The sequence below is a fragment of the Brassica rapa genome, chromosome A04 (assembly GCF_000309985.2).
Source record: "Brassica rapa cultivar Chiifu-401-42 chromosome A04, CAAS_Brap_v3.01, whole genome shotgun sequence".
In the NCBI taxonomy this organism is placed as follows: domain Eukaryota; kingdom Viridiplantae; phylum Streptophyta; class Magnoliopsida; order Brassicales; family Brassicaceae; genus Brassica; species Brassica rapa.
In genome coordinates, this window is record NC_024798.2 from 6,124,014 (window position 1) to 6,141,078 (window position 17,065).

The following is a 17,065-nucleotide window of genomic DNA, read 5'->3' on the forward strand; positions in this document are numbered from 1 at the left end:
ACTTATTTACAAATGATACAAAAATATACAACTTAAAATCAATTATTATAATTGATGTTATTATTAGCTAATTTAACATCATTTCATTAAAATGATATACTTTTTATTATTTTGTATCATTTTGACAGAAATGATATTATTATATACATTTATATCAATTATATAATTGATACAACTATATTTGTGGTTAACACCATTTATTAAATTGATACAAAACTTACATCAATAATAAACTGATACTAACAAAAAAATATGTAACTAAACTTTTTTTTGCATTAATTTTATAAAAGCGATATTATTTTATTTTAATTTGCTTCATTTAAACAGTTTTTTAATATCAAATTTATCTTAAAAATCACCCTATATTTACGAGATGTAGTTTCTATTTTTGTGGCTTTAACTTCTTCTTTTTGTGGTTTTAATTAAGTTTGCCCATGATCTTCTGTAACTGTTTCATATTAACATGTTAAGAGCATATTATTCTCTACCAAATTTTTCATTCTTCCGTCCATCTTCCTCTCATTTTTTTTTTGTATCTGATCTTCCTCTCAGTTTTTTCAAGTTTTTTATCAGTTTAAAATTTATAGTTCTAGGCTATTTGATTTATGAACAAAAAACAACAAGAATCAAGCTTTTTTTTTTATGAATGATGATTGTACTGTTTTTTCTTATGTAGGATTTGGAAGGAAAGTAGGGTATCCTAGTCAAACGAATCTGATAAAAACTTTTTCTAAAGGTAATATTTTTCTTTTGTTCTTCTTCTTCTTCTAATTGTCTTTTTGAAAATTGTAATTATTTTTTACTGTATAGTCCTCGTCTTCCTCGTCAGGCTGCTGAAAGAAGAATACGCATAACAGTTTTCTGAGTTTCTTATGGCGGAAGTTAGTGGAAAAACAGTGTACTGTTTGGTGTTTCAAGAGGATAACTGCTGCAAAATCTCTTGGAGAGGATATTTTCTGTTAGAATTCATACTACCAGAATCTCTTGCAAGTGTAGAAGAGTAGAAGTCTATGAGAAAAGCAGCATTCTTCGATGAATTTCATCAGTATTGAATTCATTCAACTGAAGATTGAATATAAAAGCAAAGGAACTTTTTTTATTTGTTTTTAATATTTTCTCTATGAATCCATCTTTCTTTTGTTTCCTGTTTTTTTTTTTGTTCTTCAGATTCTATCACCAGTGTAAAGAAAAAGAAAAAGAGTTAATGAAAAATGTTCTAATTAATTATGTACGTAAATTTAATCAAATATACAAATGAAAAAAAATTAAATAATTATTTTAAATTTTAAATTTCTTAAAATTAATTTATAAATTAATATTAATCTTACTTCAGTTATTGATAATGATATAAAATTTTGAAATCAATTATTTTAATTGATACTAAACTAACATCATTTACAAAACAGATGTGAATGTTAATATCATTTTCTTATAATTGATACATATTGACATCACTTATAGTAACTAATGTCAATATTTGATATATTTGTATCATTTAGTAATAAAATGATGTAAATTATTTGCATCACCACTTTCAGAGTCATTTACTTAAGTGATGCAAATTTATTTTACATCATTTATAATTAATGCAAATATTAAAAACAAATGATGCTAAACAGTGTTTTTTTTGTAGTGATCGAAATAAACAATAAATGAATAAAAATAAATGAAGTGAATTAAACAAAAGAATAAAGAAAATTGAGGAATAAATCTGAATTTTTGTGAATAGATATTCATAGTAACTTTTGAAGAGTTTATATGAACCTGTGACAAAAAAAAATATTCGTAGTGACTAATGATGATTGTAAGATGAATTAGTTTTAAGAATAACAATATTAAAAAAATGAAAAACAAATCTTTTCTAAAAGATATATAAATAATGACTGACTTTTTTTTATCTTTCTTCATTGTTTCTCTTCAAATTTGATAAGAAAAATGAAGTTATATATATATATATATATATATATATATATATATATATCCCTAGAGGATTAATTTGGGGGAACTAAGATGAATAATTATGTTTGAATTAGGCATTACGTTCGGGTGTCCTACCGGGTTCGAGTCAGGGTAAAATCGGATTTAGGTTTTTGGGTGTACAATTTTAAGCTTCATTAGGGTATTATAAAGTTCAGTTCGGTTTTTGTTTGCGTTTACTCGGGTTCAGTTTGGATTTATTATAGGGAAGTTTACTTGAATGACTCAAATATATTTGAGTATTACTAGAACGACTCATATTTTATAAAAAAATATTAGAATTTTTTTTTTGGCCTAGAATTCCCTTATGCATAGTTATATCAAAAAATGAATTATGAATATGCCATTTAAAGTTTGTTCAAAATCGTCCTTGGCATATTAATTTATCAAAAAAAAATCTGTCATATTTTAAGTTTGTTTTGGAAATCGGTTGCATAAACTAAAATCTGCTAAAAAACGAGGCGACATAATTTATGGTGAACGACATATCTTTTTGCTCTGGCAGAGTTTACAATCCGTTGTTATTAGAAAACATTTTTATAGTGTATATCTATCGATTGAGGTAGCAAATATATTAAAAGTTACAGATTTTTCTGACAGATTTAATTTTAAGGGAGATTTGTGTACCCGATTTAAATTTACGATATATTTTCCATTAATCTGACAGCAGACATTTAGCCGAAAATCTGGGTTTTGAAAACTGATCATAATTATTCCAATTAAATCCGGTTTAATCAATTTCGTGAACAAGTTTATTTCAAGTGGAATTAAGACCCAGATTAGGTTTTTAATAGTGTAACTGTCGTCATCCCCTTCGCCATCTTTCTTACAAATCATGTAGTCCACTTTCATGGTGGATTCATCCTTGTTCAAAGCCTTATTGATTTGAGAATAATGGAACAGATTATTGTCGTCTGTGGAAAGTGGAAACTTGACAAAAGGAAGTGGTTATTTGAAGTTGACAATGATCAAGGTAACAAATCAGTTGCAGCTTATGAGGAAAATAGATTTGAGGATTTTGTGAAAATCATATATGAGGATTATGGAATTGATTCGGATAGCATGATTTTAGAACTGAGATGCCTTTTACCGAAGCGGAGTCTTCGCAAACAAAACCTCAATACACCACCTGTGAAAGTAGGAAACGACAGGCAATATCACAGCCTCTTGTGTCTTTGCAAAGTCGAAAACGTTAAACTATGTGTGGAGGTCAAAGTGAAGGAAAATCATCGGGAGGGAGCAAGCGAAAATCCAAAAGAACCCGTACAAGTAGATGCTACAGACGACGATGATATCCAAGAAATATTATCAGTATATTAATTTGTAAATGTTTTCCTTTTAAATTATCATAAACTTTTAAATTTTAATTTAATTTTTACTTACATTTTTCTTGTTTTATTTTTCAGTTTTCGATAATATTGGTTGTTTCATATATGTTTGTTGTTTTAAGAGGTAAATGTGTTAAAAAGATCTAAAATTTAACTTTTTTATTTTACTTTATTTTATAAAATATTTGACATGTTGTTACATTTTCGTAGTTTTATAGCTTTAGTGTATATTTAAGAAGCTGAAAACGAGATGGAAAAAAAGAAGAAGAAAAATTGAAAAAAATGAAAAATGATTAAAAGTATTAAAATAAATTATTATACTGATGGTTTTTGAATTATAATAATATATTAGTAAGTACCAAAAAAGAAACAAATATGTCCAAATGCAAGGACCGAACACCTTACATATATATTATTTACTTTGTAAAATATATTAAAATTATTATAAATTTTATTTTCTTATTTATAAATATAAATATTTCAATGTATATATCTAATATTTATTTACACCTGATATACACCATCTTTTAAAAGTTGCGACCAGCCAAAATTTTGTAGAAGTAAAATCTAATAAAATAGTTTGCAGCTATAACTCTATAAACTATTTTTTTAGATTTCATTTCTATAAAATTTTGGCTGGTTTGCAGCTATAACTATTTACTGTAAAGTTTGCAGGTATAACTTTACAGTAAAACATTTATGGCTTCTGAGTGGCAAGAGTAACCACACACTCCTCTCTCTCTTTTCTCTTTTGTTTTCACTTTTTTGGCGTCGAGGAGAGGCTCACACACCACCGGCATCATTCCCCGCGCCAAGATCGAGCGCTCCTCTCGCTTTTAGCTTCCGGATATGTGCTTATCTGACGGAAGAGACAAGATCTGGTGGTCGCAGAGGCTCGTCTTCATCGGACATGTCCATGTGCAGTGGACCTCCTTGGCAGATCCGGGGTCCTGGTAGTTCGTTGGAGTCGACGGCTGGCTTCTCTGTTAGAGGGCGATGGAGGCGACGACGTTAAGAAGCCGCAATTTAATCATAGGGTGAAAGGATGAAAGGATAAGTTTCCCTGTAAATCTTCTGTAGACTTAAAGGAGAAAAAGAATCAAGGACTAAAAGGTGAGCTAAACTGAGAAATGTCATCTTCAAGTACGAGATCTGAGCAATATGGTAACAATGACGTAATGAGAGAGAAATGAGGAAGAAGATAGATAGTATTGATATGATTGCTTTCAAGCAAAATGCCAAAGTTGTACAAATAGGGAAAAGATGCTTAACAGTCAAACATGTGACCTGTAAATGGGATGCAATCTGTGACTCATTATTAACTTGCAGTAAAGTAGTAAAAGGTAAAGATAAGTGGTGAAGCAGGTAAATGATGTCACAGTACCCCCATGCTCAAGATCATTCTTGTCCTCAAGGATGAAAGTGGATATTTGGCAATGAAGTCCTTGTAGAACTCCCAAGTAGCTTCTTCTAGGCTTTCCCCTTTTCACTGAACCAAGACTTTAGTGACAGCCAAATTCCGACGCTCTGCCATCTTCGTCTCAAGGATCACTTCAGGTTCTTTAGAGGCTCCCAAATCAGACCAGAACTGAGATAAAGATGGAGCGCTAGTGGGTGGATTAGGACAGAGTTTGAGCTGGCTTACGTGGAATACATTGTGTATAGCTGCTTCAGGTGAAAGTTCCAGACGGTAGGCTGATGACCCAACAATATCGGTAACCTTGAATGGACGTGTGAGAAATCTTCATGTTCTTGAGTGTTTTCTGTCGGTATGGTTGGAGCTTGAGATAGACATAGTTTCCAATGAAAAATGCCCTCTGTAATCAGTGAAAATCAGCATCATGTTTGTTACTGTTCTGAGCTCGCAACAAATGGAACTTCAGCATAGATATGACCTATTCACGCTTGCGTAAGCTTCAATCTACTAGTGTAGAAGAACTTTCACCCGAAAGGTATGGTAGGTGTAGTGGAGGAGGTTGTCTATACATGATCTCAAAGGGTGTGTTCTTAATAGCTGACTAGTAAGTAGTGTTATACCACCATTCTGCAAGCGTGAGCCATTTCCTCCAGGTATGGGGAGCCTCAGCAGTCATACAACGAAGATATGTTTCGAGAGTCTTGTTAGTGACCTCAGGGTGTCCGTCGGTTTGAGGGTGATAGGAAGTAAAATAGCACAAGTCTACTCCATGTACTCGAAACAGCTCTTTCCACACTTCACTGAGAAAAGTAGGGTCTCTGTCGCTCACTATGTGTTTAGGGAGGCCATGTAGCTTGAAGATATTATCCAGATAGGCTTGTGCAACTTCAATAGCCGTATATGGATGAGATAGAGCAAGGAAGTGCACGTTCTTACTCAGTCTGTCAATGACAATCATTATGCAATGGTTTCCAGACGAAGGAAGGAGCCCCTCTATAAAATCCATGCTGACTGATTCCCAAACTCATTGTGGAACAGGTAAAGGATTAAGCAGACCCAATTTTGCCACGTTCTCATTTTTTTTCTGACAAACGCTGCAGTTTCTGACATAATTATGTACCTCCACGGACATCTTTGGCCAGAAAAATAAGGACTTGATCCTGTGAAGAGTTGCGTCTCGGCCAGAGTGACCACCCACTGCAGAATCGTGTAACCTGCAAAGTATGTGAGTCTTGACCTATGTGCTGTTTACAACAACCAGTTTGTCTTTCCTTCTGAAATCCTCATTAGTGTAGGTATACTAAGGGTGAGATGATTTGTTGATTTTCAGCTCAATAATCAACTTTGAAAGACTAGGGTCTGTCTACCAGAGGAGTTTCAAGGAGTCGAAGAAACCTTGGTGAGCTTGAGAGAGTGATATATGAAGCAGTTGAGAACCGGAGACGCATGATAAGGCATCCACAACAACGTTTTCTTTACCCAGCTCGTAGTGGATCTCAAAGTCATAGCCCATGAGTTTCGAGAGCCACATGTGTTGGAAATGAGTGATTTCTTTCTGCTCTACCATGTATTTAAGGCTCTTTTGATCGGTTTTGATGATGAAGGGACGATGGGCAAGGTAAGCATTCCAGACTTGGGCAATGTGGACAACAACCATAAGTTCCTTCTCATACACAGACAAATACTGTTGTCTAGGGCCTAATGCACAACTGATATAGCAGATAGGGTGTCCCTCTTGTATAAGTACAGCTCCTATGCATGTGTTGCAGGCATCCGTTTCAACGATGAAGGTTTTGTTGAAGTCCAGAAGTGAAAGAACAAGTGCAGAACATAGAGCTTCTTTCAGGTTATTGAATGCAACCTCAACTTCTAAACCATCTTTCTGTAGTAGAACAGTGAGAGGTCAAGAGGGTATGTTGTAGCCTTTCACAAACCGTCTGTAGTAATTCGTCAAACCGAGAAAGCTCCTCAACTGCTTGGTGGAGACTGGAATAGGCCACCGTTTGATTGCTTCTACTTTAGCAGGATCAGTGCTATGCCTTTGGCTTCAATGAAGTATCCCATGAATTCAATTTTCGTGGCACCAGAACACTTCGAGGCTTTATGGTATAGTTGTTGTTGGCGCAGAAAAGAGAACACTTCTTGAAGATGAATCAAGTGAGTGTCCCAGTTTTGACTGTAGACCAATATATCATCGGAAAAGAGAAGGAGAAACTTTCGTGCGATGTCTTGGACCACATGATTCATCAAGTATTGAAAGGTACAAGGAGCATTAGATAGTCCGAAGGGCATAACCAAATATTCGTAGTGGCCTGCATGGGACTTGAATGCTGTCTTGTACAGATCATTTGGAGACATTATGAGTTGATGGAGACTGGCCCGAAGATATAGCTTGGAGAAATAAACTGCTCCGCCAAGTTCATTAAGTAAGTCTTCCAAGAGAAGGATAGGGTATTTATCCTTTACAGTTTGGTTGTTAAGCCCTATGTAATCCACACAAAGGCGCCAACCACCATCCTTTTTCTTGACTAGAACAATGGGAGATGCATAGCGGCTTGAACTGGACTGAGTAATCCCTTGTTGCAACATGTCTTTCAGCATTTCGTCAATTGCATCCTTCTGTAATGAAGAGTACTGGTATGGTCGGAAGTTAACCGGGTTGACTCTCGCTTTCAGAGGAATGGTGTGCTCAAAACCTTCCCGGAATGGAGGTAGCTACTTGGGTTCTTCAAACAGGCCAGCATATGAAACCAGTAGTGACTTCAACATTTGTCATTGGATAGCATACTTTGAGGAGCAGAGATGTGGGAGAAAAGGGATTCTGGAGTGAGTTGAGAGGAGGTATCTGAAACTTCAATTTATATTATCTGAAACATCGCAATCAGTGGTTGTTTCAACATCAACTTATTAAGACTCGCTCATTTGATCAATTTGCAACCGGACTTAGTAACACCTCACATGACATGCTTCAAGTTGTTGAAGTTGAATTCCATTATAAATTCAAGAAATCCCATAAGATAGGTCCTAAACTGGACAACCATTGTACACCAAGCACTAACTCACAGCAATCAAGTGGATGAGTCATGATTTCCGACGTGAAAGAATAACCTTCAACTGTCCATGGAAAGTTGTTGCATTTGTATTTGGTGATCAAGTTATTTCCATTAACAGCTGCTACAGACATTGGGCTGAAAGCTTCGAGGCGATAACCCAGTTTATTAGCGACCTTGAGGTCTAAGAAGTTATGTGTGCTTCCCGGATCAATGAGGATGTAGAGCTTCCGTTTTCCATACTGACCAATGCCTCTCATGTAGTTGAATGTTGTGGACCCACTGTGAGCGTTAACTGAGATTGTGTGGGTTCAACTTGAGGTTTCTCACTGGTAACGTCAGCGACTTGACCATTCTCTTCGATGGATTCATCTTCAATTTTTTCTTTGTTGCATTCCATTACGAAAATCTGTGAACGTTTGTGTTTGAGTTGGTGTCCTAGAGAGAAAAATTCATCACAAAACATACACAGTCCCTTGGCTTGACGTTCGTGCATCTCCTGGTAAGAGAACTTCCTTGCATGTTTATCATTAACATTCCGAGGAATAGATGTGGGTTTAGCAGGCGAGGTTTTTGAACTGTCAGGAGATGGTAACATTGGTGGTGCATTGGGCTGTTTGTATGAAGATCCACTAAACTATTTATGTTGTTGGGAAGGATTGAAGGGAGTTCTGTGAGAGCGTTGTGCTGTTGCAGCCAAGGAAGACTCATGGAAAATGGCTATTCTCGCTGCAGGTGATAGGGTTGTCACACCAAACTGATGAACATAAAGTGAAAGATGTGGATTCATGTTTGTCAGGAAAATACTGAGAGCGTGAGCTTCGTGCAAGGAAAGTCGAGTTCTTGCGTTCTCAAACTTCTCAAAGAACTCTTCAATAGTGTCTGATCCGTGTTTTAATGAAACCAAATATGCAAGAGGGGCATCAAAGAGTCCATTGAATCTACCTGAAATGGCGATAATGTAATCAGTCCAAGATGGAAAGATCCCAAACTGCTCGGCCATGTAGTTGCGGTGCCACTTGAGAGCTTTGCCAAAGAGGTGCATCGCAGCGAGACGGACTTTCATCTCCGGTGATGTGTTGTCCATATCAAAGAACTGTTCACAACGACAGATCCAGTAGCGTATCTATGTTTCATCAAACGCCGGAAAACACGCTTTGGTTAGCCTTTCGAAGGGATAGGGGAAGGTTCTCTGTTCGTGTGATGTCGAAAACCTTGAAGATCCGGTGGATTTGGAGGTCTGTTTGACTCTGCTGAGGTCGGATCAATCATCTGAGAACCACCAGCGTCGTTGAACTGTTGTTCGCCTTGATTTTGTGTGTGAGAAAAGTTCTCAAAGACAAGTCTTTCATGTTTGTTGTAGCGTTTGTATAGAGAGTCGGCACGCTGACAAAACTCGGCGGGTTGGCGCTCTTGAACGGTACGGATCTCCTCAATCAGCTCAATCATCGTCTTCTCTTGGTATCGTGTTTCAACCATGGCGAAATCCCTAAGGTTCGAGATGGCTCTGATACGAAAATGAGACACTAAAAAGGATAAGTTCCCCTGTAAATTTTCCGTAGACTTAAAGGAGGAAAAGAATCAAGGACTAAAAGGTGAGCTAAGCTGAGAAATGTCACCTTCAAGTAATAGATCTGAGCAATGTGATAAAAATGGCGTAATGAGAGAGAAATGAAGAAGAAGATAGATAGTACTGATATGATTGCTTTCCAACAAAATGCCAAAGTTATACAAATAGGGAAAAAATGCTTAACGGTCAAACATGTAACCTGTAAACGGGATGCAACCCGTGACCATTATTAATTTGCAGTAAAGTAGTAAAAGGTAAAGATAGGTGGTGAAGTAGGTAATGATGTCACATCGAGAACTAGGGTTTCAATCTCCAACAGTTGTGAAGGAATCCGACGACTACGGGTTAACCTATGGGGATGGCGGTTCTCCTAGGCTCTCTGCTCTTAAAGCGGACACCTCTCTCGACCGGATCGACTATGGTGATGGGCACAACTTTTGGATTCTTGAGACTGCGAGGCTTCATGATAATGGCGGATGTATTGTTTTGGTTGACGACCCTTGCTAGAGTCTGGCGTTTAGTGGCCGTGGAACACATCCGAAGGTGGTCGGCTGGTTTTTTGTAAGCGGAACGGTGTGCTGGTCTCGGACACGCCACTCTCCGTGAAGTCCACTGAGTTCACTGTATGGCTGCCTATGTTTCCTCGGAGTAGGGAACTTCGTGCTCTCTCCATCTTCTCACCAATGCCGAATTCATTTTTCTCTTAGCTATTTTATTGTGTTACGTCTTTTGTTTGTTTCAGTGTTGTTAGAAGTCACTGTTTCTCCGGTAAACGGATCCACTATAACTGTTCCGGCTACCCAGTTTTGGGATTAGTTAATATATTAATTTAGTATATTAGTAAGTTTTTTATTTATATCTCCTTAGATGGTTTTTGAAAAGGAAGAACTTTAATTTTTTTGATTTGGAGATGAAACGTGACTGTCTCTGCCCATTGATAAAAGAGACTTTAAGCATTTTGTATTGTTTATGTGATTAAAGGAAACAATATTCAGAAAAAACAACTTTGTTTACGGAGGATTAAAGACACTAAAAGTTTAATAGTTAGGGGTGTAAAAACATAAATTTTTAGTTGAAGGTTTTTTACAAATAGTTGGAGGTTTAAATCACTAAAATATTAATTGATTATAAGTATCGTATGTCGTTTTTGTGATTATATGAAACACTGCGTTTCAATTTAACGGATCTCCGTTAAGAAAAGACGGTCTTGTTAACAGAGGATTAACGGTATTAACGGATTAATAGTTGATGGTTATAAAATATAAATTTTAGTTGGAAGTTTTCTATCCGATTTAAAAATAGTTTAAATCACTAAGAACCCTAATTATTATGAATTAAACGCTCAGGTGCTCCTGCCCGAAAAAAAATGATCTGAGATACTCCTGCCCGAAACTGACCGGATTTGGAATTTAATATATCTTTAATTAAATCAGAAAATTTATTAAAAGACCACAGAGCCAACAGAAACTTACATAATTACAACCCAACCAGGGCCATTTCGCGGACCATCCAGACCCGATCCATAAATTCAGATCTATTTCGCCTTAACTTCCGAAACCTTTATATGACTTAGTGTAATTGTAAACTTTGGTATAACTGTGTAGCGTAATAAAACCTGAACAAATAAATACTGTCCCAGTTACAAAGTTATGCTAAATTGAACTAAATCGCACATTGAGTACTCCACATTTAGATTGCAATTTATTATTACGTTATTGTTCGGCCACATGTGTTGTTATTGATATATTTAGTGAAGTTCAAATAAAAAGATTAGTTTATAGATATAACTAGAGTAATTACATAATGTTTATAGATAGAACTAGAGAAATAAAAGAGCATAACAGCTCATCAACTTAATAACTTAGTAAAACTAGATAAAACTTCTACTAATCTTCAATTGGCCATGTGCGAGCAGTCAAGTGTATTTGGTAGCAGAAGTCATACGCTGCACAATTCCAGAAACAATGAATCGCATTTCCACCGTGATCGTGATCCATCTAGGGAGACTTCAAACTCTGGAGGGTCTATGTGGGAACACCAGCAATCACGTGGCACATTAGGATCTATCCTTTCAGCCATAGATAGAAACATGCCAGGTTTATCGTAATCCCAATGGCCTGAGAGTTGCCAACTACAGATGATTTGAAACATCTTATCAACATATTGACGAGTAAAGGCAGGGTAGTTGTGAACAATTCCCCTCTGATCAACGCTAAAGGCTAAGTTCAGCATTCCATCAACATACTGGGCCAACTCGCATCCTCTCTCACTAGCAAGATGGATTTTTCCCATCCTTCATCAACTAAATGGAGGATGAAGAACTCATACATACCTCTCAAGTATATGGCCTCTGGATTACCCGAACGGTAGCATTTAAGCCTGAATGTTCGAACAGAACAGACCTCGTCTACCCAGTCATTCAGGTAAATGAGATTGGCCGATCTGTAGAAGTGATCTTCTCTTCCAACTTCGTTGAACCCGGGAAAAGCAATCCTTGCAGAACTAAAATCCCGGATATTCATCGTTGCTACCGTAGAGAGAATCTTATGAAGCATTGAAGGAGGGAGAGAATCCATGTCTAAATCTGATAAAAGAAAAAAATGTTATTGTGTGAGAGAGATGAGGGAAATTGTAGAGATTCGAAATTGTATGTAATTGTAGAGTGTAGTTGTAGAAGTGATAAACCATTTATAGGTGATTTGATGGACTCCTCGAGAAGACATGACTTCTGTGACACGCCTTTTGAATAACAGTCGCGTCTGTTGGAATTGAAACTTTGTAAAACTATAATTTATTAAGATATATCTAACTATATTTAATGAAGTTGAACAGTGGCGTGTCCATTTAAGGTTGATTTGATGAGTATTGTTACTTGATTGACTCAGGTTGATTTGATGAGTATTATTACTTGATTGACTCGAGACTCCCCCGAGATTAAACCATTTCTCTCCCCGAGAAAGCATAACTACTTCAACTTATCTAACACGCTTTCTGACTGCAACAGTGGCCTCTCCTGACTTTTAACATACATAAATATGTATAAGTAAGTGAAACTCGTGGAGATCACGTTATGAAACTAAGCAAAACGTAACAATTTAGATTGTATGAAAATTTGAAACTATACAAAACTTAACGAAATTTAGATATTATATCGTTTTATTTTTTAAAATATGTCAGTTTCAAGGTTGATTTGATGAGTATTATTACTTGATTGACTCGAGACTCCCCCGAGATTAAACCATTTCTCTCCTCGAGAAAGCATAACTACTTCAACTTATCTAACACGCTTTCTGACTGCAACAGTCGCCTCTCCTGAATTTTAACATACATAAATATGTATAAGTAAGTGAAACTCGTGGAGATCACGGGCTAAATTTATGAAACTAAGCAAAACGTAACAATTTAGATTGTATGAAAATTTGAAACTATACAAAACTTAACGAAATTTAGATATTATATCGTTTTATTTTTTAAAATATGGTCAGTTTCCAAAATGTATAATAGTTAGTGAATATATTTAGAGTTCATATATTTAATGATAGCAACTACTAGTGTAGGAGATAATCAATGAAAAGGATAATATTAATTTTGAGAAAAAACCTGTAATTTAATGAACTATTAGAATCTACTACTCATATTTTTGCCCGAGGTTGATAGACTCGTGGAACGAACACGACATTTGATAGACTCGTCGAAAGGAAAAGACGTCCCCACGACTTCTCTTGTGAAAAAAGTCTCTTTTAATAATCATTACACTTCCGAGTATCATTTATACGCTACATCTCTTGCATTTAAGAGAATTCTGCATTTAAACACTCACTGTTACTCCATCTCCTCTCTCATCTCTTCTCTCATCTCTGCGAATACTCCATCTCTTCTCTCATCTCTCAACAAACACAAGATGTCAGAGTACGATAAGCTTTCCGAGGTTACTTATAACCCGGCGGTCAGGGCTTGGCGTTTCAGAGTGAAACTACACAGGATCTACCCTTTCTATTCCTGTGTTACCAACAGTGGGCCTTACTATAACTATATCCTCGCAGATGAAGATGTAAGTGTATATCATCATCTCTCAATTGTGTAATAAACATGTAACCGTCAGAAATAAAAATCCTTGTAACATGTAATAAACATGATCTTTGTACTTTATTTTTGTAGGGATACAAGATGGAGATGAACACTTATGGGAATTATAAAAATTTTAGAGGCCTTGAGAAGGAAGAGGGAAGATGGGTGGAAATCTTTGTGGTAGATGTTGAACGGGCCTACCCATGTTTCAAGACAACTAGGTCTCCGTTCAGACTAATTGCTTCGCGCCTTACGCAAGTCCGCATCATCGAACCTCTGAACAATCGTCTTTTCTTTGATTTCAAAAGCATCCATGCAATCCCTCGCATGCACTGGCGTGACCTCAAATATCCCATATGTAAGTGAAACGAACAGATTTAGGAATGGTAATCACAACTGATTTAGGAATGGTTTAGGAATGGTTTAGGAATGGTAATCACAACTGATTTAGGAATGGTAATCTCAACAGTCGCATGGCTTGGTTTCAGAACTTTGTATAACTCTGTAGATGTAAGTGAAACTAAGTGAAACAAACTGATTTAGTTGAGTAACACTTATATAGTAGATACAATGGGAGTGGTCTTCAACACGGAAGCCCATCTCGATGCCCCTTCAGGACCAAGGATGGAGTTTTACATAAGGGACAACATGTGAGTATAAAGTAACATATGATCCAAGCAAAATATATATATATATATATTGTAACTGACGCACTTTTTCTTTATTCTGAATAGTGACCATCAGATAAGATGTGTGGTGACCGGCACTCAGGCAGTTGCCTTCCGGGATGGTCTTGATGACATGAGTGGTGGGGGTCGTAGACAGGTGATTGTGGTCCTTAAGATGTGGAGAGTCTGTGAATCTACGAGTAAGTGTTGTTTCTGTGTCTAGTTTTAAATGTGATAGTTGAGTAGAACTTTTGCTAAAATCAAGACCATGCAGATTATTTTGGTCCTGATGATATATGGCTTCAGACTGAAGGTGGATTTGCGGACTTCAGGTTCAATCCGCGTTTGCCAGAGGTTGAGGAATTCAGGCAGTCTGTACTAAACAGCGACCCTTATGTTCAGAAATATGGGGTTGAAGGTCTCGTGTAAATGTTTAATGTCGGTGAAACTTTGTTTAAATATCGGTACAACTATGTGTTAATGTTGGTGAAACTATCTCTATTGTCGGTACAACTTTGTTCACTCTATTGTTCAATTTTCTAACTTTATAGTTTCACTTAGTCAATTTTCCAACTTTTCGTTTCACTTAATCTCACCTGTTCAACTTTTGGTTTCACTTAATCTCACTTGTTTCAACTTTTGGTTTCACTTAATCCTTGTTCCAACTTCTGGCTTAACTTAATTCTCTGTTCGACTTTTTCGTATAAATAGGTCAGATATTGTGTTAGTTTCACTTTCTCAATTGTCTAACATACTAAAAATAATAGAAACTTTTTCGATAGATCAAACTACATGGTTGTTCAACTTCGCATAACTTAGAAAAACGTATCTTAGCAATAACAGTTAGTTATAGGAATTGGAATTCTCTTAGGAATTTCAATTACTTTTTGTACATCATAATTCCTACAACTAAAACGATGGTAAGAAGAACACAACCTCCTGATATCTTTATCATGGGCATCTTTTTGGGACCTTCGCGGATATCTCCTTCATTCCTTATTGTTGCTTTGAGACTCTGAACTTCTTCTTCGAGCATTCGAACTTGGTAGTTCAGCTGTTGTATCTCATCGGTGAAGGCTTCGTCAACCCATTTGAAGACATGATTGTCGTTCTCGAGCTACAACATGATTTTTTTTCAAAACGAGTAAGCGTGATTCATAAGCGTTCGATATATAAACAACAAACGGATGTACCCTTTGTGAAGCCGCAAAGAGACACCGATAATACCGGCGATATGGGTTTGGATTGCTTCTGGAGATGATCTCGGTGACGCCCACCCCGCACCAACACCTACTAGGTATCCCCGGAGTTCGTATCCGTCTCCGACCACCGGTCGTGGAAGATGAAGCGGCGGACATCTCGGTTTTTGGGAGGGGAGGCAGTGACGAGGAGAGAGAGGAGAAAGAGGAGAAAGATTAGGGAAGAGAGAGAAAATGAAGATATCAAATGGGGAAAACCTAAAAAAAGGGTCTTTAATACTTCGATTGAACGATTGGGAAAAGCTCGGAAATTAGAAATTCGAAAAGCTGGGCGGGAAAATTAAGAATCCCACGGTTTTTTCTGTTGTAAGTTTCACCAAGTACTCAGTTTTACAGAAAGCGTCAAAGTTGCACTTTTTAATTATTTCTATTTATCTTAGTTATACTCGACTTGAATTAATGATTTTGTGGTTATACCAATGCAATTATGTTTCCTGAGTTCATTTCTCATACGATCATGTACATATAAACTTGATTTCGTGCCATAAAGAGTTATCAAATCTAACGAGGTCAGTTTCAGCGATAAAGCTATGACAACACATTGTATTTCCTATATGATTGCTACCAAGCAATGAGATAGAATTTTAACAATTCTGATTAAATCATAATTAACATAGCACTAATAATAAACTACAATCGTATTACTTCCATGACTTATAAAATTAAATTACAAAGTTTAGAATTTACAATCATATTATTCAATTTACATAACGTAGTTATACCAGTTTCACTTAGTTATACAACACACAAATAAAATTTATTTCACCTCACAACGTTCTCATACGATAAAAACACCAAAACCGAAAGTGAAAGGCAAACACCAAAACCGAAAGTGAAAGGCTTACAACCTAATCCACATCAAAACTGAAACCGAAAGGTTTACAACCTACTCTTCTTCTGTTTCTTGTGGGGATGTTCATCGTGCTCCAAACCTGTGCCCACATTATCTTCTTCTCCATATCCACTCTCACGCTCACAATAGTTCCTACTACAAGAGCTCTCTCCAACTCTCGACAGTTGCTCGGTTATTTGAACTATTTGCAATTCTTCGATGTCTTCCACATGCAAAATACTTCTTCTTTGCTCTCTATCAACTGATGTTAGATAAACAAACACATCTTCATCATCCAAAATATACGATTGCCTCGTAGGTTCCACTACCAATGGAATGTAACCCAAATTGAGCCTCTTCGTAAACGGATCTATTCCCATCTTCCTGCATATCCTCTCTTTCAACAACGAATAAGTGATCTCTTCCAACGATGATGTCTTAAAGGATATAGCATACAAACGAGCATCGGTTGGAATCCATTCATAATCATCTCCATCCTTAGAATAATGTCCATCATAATCAAAGTGTATGTTCGTCGAAAATGGACACATTGTCTGCAATAAAAACATTTAACCACTTAAAGTTATACTTGTTTATTCAGTTATACCATTCACGTTATACTTGGTTACACAGTTAAACCATTAAAGTTATACTTCGTTATACTTCGTTATACCATGTCACAGAGTTGTGTCAGTAACCAACCAATTAGTGATAAGCCAGAACGTCTAATCTTCGATTGAATCGTCATAATTCCCGACATTCAATCATTCCTTTCCGATCCTCGATTAGTTCATGAAACCCAAATGAATAAGAATTTTTCAATTAAAACTATAAATTTGGAGTCGAGTCTTCAGTTCAAAACCAAATTGTTATCAGCTTTGATTCCCGACATTCAA

At 36.3% G+C, this 17,065-nt stretch overlaps 1 long non-coding RNA gene across 1 annotated transcript; it reads right to left on the reverse strand.

Moving 5' to 3' along the window:
• Positions 1–522: 522 nt before the first annotated feature.
• Positions 523–17,041, reverse strand: LOC117133774. Its single transcript, XR_004457789.1, has 2 exons — positions 9,392–17,041; positions 523–9,279 (listed from the first exon to the last, which is right to left on the reverse strand). It is a non-coding gene; the product is annotated as an uncharacterized LOC117133774 (long non-coding RNA).
• Positions 17,042–17,065: the final 24 nt, after the last annotated feature.